General features: G+C 29.3%; 1 protein-coding gene across 2 annotated transcripts in view; it reads left to right on the top strand.

The window, feature by feature from the left end:
- LOC100570255 (ring canal kelch homolog) overlaps positions 1-5,108 on the top strand; it is a 33,629-nt gene that overhangs the window by 10,762 nt on the left and 17,759 nt on the right. The gene's annotated exons all lie outside the window — the stretch shown is intronic.

Here is a 5,108-nt window from a genome sequence, read left to right as displayed (position 1 = left end):
TTTATATGTATTTTCCTGATATCATTATTAGGTATGTACTTATTTTTCTGTACTTTTGGCCACGGCCCATTTTGTAATATAAATAAAAAATAATTTATGCTAATCCAATGAGTAAAATAAAGAAAACACTAGATACACCTTGAAATTGTACCTATGTTATATTTTTTTATTTGTTTTTATAATATTATAATATATTAGAAATCCCGTATCACCCTTAGTATCTCCGTGGAAAATCAATATATTTAAATGAAGTTTTTTTTTAAAGTTTTTTTTTTCTGATTCAATAGCATAAGTTTCGATTTTTTTTTTTCAAGAATTCAAAAATTAATACATAACAAATCGGGGGATATTTTCGATTTTTGTCGGAGCGCAGTGCAGCGAGCGAGTGTCAACGCAGACATCAATTTTTTTGCAACAGTTCAGCCGATGAAAAATTTAGCATATTGAGTATTTAAGGGTTATAATAATATTAACTGAAAACTTCGATTAGCTATAACTTCAAAACTAAATTCTGATTTCGCCAACGACACCAACATTTTAAACATTATAAACAGTTTACGATACAAACATAATAATATTATATATATAGTAATAACACGATCTTCCGATAATCCTGTCTGCCGCGATTGCCTCACAAGTTATCAATGATAAATTATCAATTACAATAGATTACAATCGATTACAATAAATTATCGATTACAATTACAATAAATTATCGATTACAAAAGATTAATCTATTTTGCCATGTCTTTATTCTTTATTATGCTTTGAAATTGCGCTCGCATTGTTCTACGCCCGCCCGCACGGAAGTCGAAAACTACATAAAATTGAGCTTATATTTGAGGTTACGCAGTTACACCATATCGAGTGTAAAACACGTTTTCGGATTTTTTTTGTTTCGGTTTTCAATAATATCAATATCGCCGTACCTACGCCGCGACGCCGTTGAACTAGACAGAGCTTTACCCGCACCCACGATTAAAGATATCTTTAATCGTGCCCGCACCCGTAACAAAAGCACAATTTTTTGTTTCGTTGTCGTGATTCGTAGCGCTTGGTCACCGTTGTCATTGATTTATCGTCAGTTGTCGCTCGCCGTATACTCTCGTCTCGCACCGCCGTCGACGGAACGCTGAGAATCGCTGCTCCTACGTCCCACGACGGCACAGCTGCCGCGTCATACCACGTACCGCCCGGAACGCGACCGTAGGTAAGAATTTTGACAAAATTCGTCTGAATCGCAAACATTTGCAAATTGTATCAAGTTTTCAGGTAGGTACAAGTGTCGTATGCAATCTCCAAAAACACTCAATTGTTTGCAGTGGCGGCGCGAAATCGTGGAGGCTTTGAGGCATACCTACTGTATATTTTTAATATTTTTACCACCGTACCCCTTCATTGAACCATAATTAGCAGCAGGGGCCGTTAATAATTATTAATTATTATATTTGCCATGATATTTGTGTTGAGGTCTTACGATTATATATATATATATATGTATTTATACACCCACCCGCCCATTTCAGACATGAATCAATTGCTTTAAATAATCCCATATCCCGCCGCCACTAATTGTTTGTGTTTGAGCACCTGTATTAGGGTACTATAGATACAGGTATGCTACGCCTGCGACTAATAATGTTATGTGAATTTGAATTTATCCCCCTTTATTTTATCATTTTATCATTGATAAATGAGTCGCAAAATGGTGGCATAGCATACCCATTCTATGTAGAGCCTTACCTGTATGGATTTATGAAGTTTGGTATGGATCTGAAGAAAATTGTATTTGAACCAAATTGTATAAACATAACCTCCCCAACCTGAACTTTGTAATTATTTGACTGCGCCGATAAGTATAGTGCTGAATTCCAGTGAATTCCTGACCAGCTTTTTAAAATTCCTGCCAGGGTTGGAACATATACTACAGTACAGTATAAAAGGTATAATAACTTAGTTTTAAACTGTACTTGTAAAAGTTTTTTTTTTTTTTTTACTGGATTGAACAGCTCTTATAAAATTATAAATGTATACCTAATAATAAATAATAATTGTCATATTTTAAATTAATTACTAAGTACTATTTAATTCATATTTATTCTGTCTTAATAAACTACATTAAATTTTATTATCACAAAAAAGACATATTTTGTGACAATTAAATAATTTGTTATATTAATAAAAATATATGTTTTTGTTATGACTTAAAATTACAAAAAAAGAAATTTGTATAGTTTTTAATTGTATTCTAAATTTAAGAAAATGTAGTATGTCTTAGTCGTTATTTAGTTTTATACGTGGGGTATTATACGGGTATATTACCAACCCTGAATTTCCTGCTATATCTGTTTACCCAAAAAGTAGAACTGAATATGGTATGTAATTTAGACAAGTCACCCATATCACATCTAGGGAAATTTCGACTTTCTAGGAAAACAGGTATAGCAGGAATTATAAAAAGTTGACAACGTGAAGGTGAAATTCATAACTTTATTCTTTAGTCAATGCTAGGATATATTCTAGTGTCTACTGTCTAGTCTTCATGAGTAATGACTTATGAGTATAAACAACTTTTGTGTTATTATAATATATTATTATTAACGTTCATAATAAAAACAACAAAATACACTATGCTCAACATACAGTACATGTAAGTTGGATAAATTTAGATATAATCAACTTATTACGACTTACATATAATTCCCATCTTACATTCTTCCCTCACAACTTCTGATTTCATCTTATCCCAGTTGTCCCTACCAAAATCGATTAGGTATTTTGTATATTCGTCCATATTACAATACCATACCTTTGATTAGAACTCTTATCGTTTGCTATTGTTGATAACTGCATTAATTTAAATTCTACTTCAGTAAGTAAGAAAATAGGCCTCGTACCTATTCTATATACTTATTTTAATCCAATAATATTTTAATAAATCTAACTAATAATGTAATAATTTCTTAACATCAGTATTTTGTTGTTTTTTACTCTGTCTGAACTCTAAAGCACCTAAATGTAGTACTAAGTTGTAACACAATGATGATATTTAAAATTAATCACAATTTTTAAAATATGTTTAAAAGTTTTAGGCACGTCAGTAAAATAAATGGATACCATTCAGGCATTAACTTGTGAATATAATCTAAAGGAAGTGCTGAAATCAAATGAATGTGAACCAACTAATTTTAGAAATGACTCTCACTCTGTAAGAATTCTAGAAGATTTACAATATCTACGCAAGTATGTGGACGGTTATTTCACCTTTATTCAAAATAAATAACAGTACAACATTTTTGTTTTTAGAAAGGAAGTTTTATGTGATATTAGATTTAAAGCAGATGATGGTAAAATTGTAATTGGACACAAAATTGTTTTAATAGCAGCTAGTCCATATTTCCGTGCAATGTTTAGTAATTTTGATGAGAGCAATAAAAATCTTGTTACTATAAGAGAATTAGATTCCACCATTCTACAGCTATTAATAGATTATATTTATACTGGAGAAATTATGATCACAAAAGAAAATGTGCAGGTACCTATAACTAAATATATGATTTGATATACCTAAACTTCAAACAACATAATATCATTTTAAGTGAATTTTTATTGATTTCTAAGGGGTTGTTACAAGCTGCAAATATCTTACAGCTATATTTTGTAAAAAGTGTATGTGCTGAGTTTTTACAAAAACAACTGGATCCATCAAATTGTATTGATATCAAGACATTTGCTGATTTACATGACTGTACGGAATTGTTTTCGAGTTCTGAAGCATATATTAAACAAAATTTTTTGTATGATAAACATAATTTAATTCTCTATATCAAAAGTAAGTAGGTAATTTAATGTAAAAATAATAATTATTATTTCCAGAGAAGTAGCTAAAGACGAACATTTTCTATCTTTATCTTCTGAAGATTTGGTGAAGCTTATATCCTCAAGTGACCTTGCCGTTCCATTTGAAGAAAAAGTAAGCAAACTACAAATTGTAATTTTTAATATTTTGTATAGAGGTGGGCAAGTGTACAGTACAGTTGATGCCTAGACTCTACAGGGATCACTGTATCAGAGATGTTATATTTGAATTCAATGATATGTAAAAGATCATTGTGTGTATACAATATAACAATTTACTTTAAAGTTTTAAGTTCCTACAAATAATATTTTTAAATTAAATAACTAAAATCAATAAATCTTTATTACTATAGAAAAAAATTTTATTGACTGTTATTGTCAAAAACAATTTAAAATGTTATCTGTATAGAATTATATAAATTAAATATTAAGTAACTATAGGTATCTGTTGATACTATGTAAAATTATACAAATTATCAATTTGAATTATATAATGAAATGATTAGTTAAAATCAATTGTATCTGCTTGATGATAATGAATTTTAATACCATAAAAATATTATTGTCATTAACTAATATTCCTTTATTTTCTATAAAAAGTAGGAACACATGATCTTAAAGATATATTATATTTTTGGGATCCTGTGATTATAATAGTATTATACACTAAGGAATGGTTGAACAAACTATTATCATATTTAAATCTAGTTTTAAATATTTGTTATTGTAGGTATTTGAATGTGTTATCAAATGGGTAAAACATGATTCAGATCATAGAATAGATTTTTTGCCAAAATTAATGGAACATGTACGTTTGCCATTATTGAAGCCTTATATATTGTTTAATATATATGAAGAACCTCTTCTAAACACTAGTCTTAAATGTATGTTATTTCCTTAAATTTTCCATCATTATAAATTTATATTTTTTATGAATTATTATTATAATTTTTTAGGTAATAATTATTTAGTTGAAGCCTTACGTTTTAATCATCAAAAATCAGTTCAGCATTTCACCATTCCACAGTCAATAAGATGTACACCTAGACAGTTTGATGGTTTTCAAAAAGTATGATTCCGTTTTTATAAATTTATCTTCACAATAATTTTGTACATTTCATTCTATTAGTTATTCTAATGTTCAATCGTTCGTTAGAATCGCCTAAGTGTTATACAGAATGTATGATCCAGCAACCAGACTACGTGAGAAAGCACCAGGTTAAATGATGATCGTCTATCAGCTGGTTTGG

Source organism: Acyrthosiphon pisum, chromosome X (genome assembly GCF_005508785.2).
Source record: "Acyrthosiphon pisum isolate AL4f chromosome X, pea_aphid_22Mar2018_4r6ur, whole genome shotgun sequence".
NCBI classification, from domain to species: Eukaryota; Metazoa; Arthropoda; class Insecta; order Hemiptera; family Aphididae; genus Acyrthosiphon; species Acyrthosiphon pisum.
This window is presented reverse-complemented; position numbering and strand designations above follow the sequence as displayed.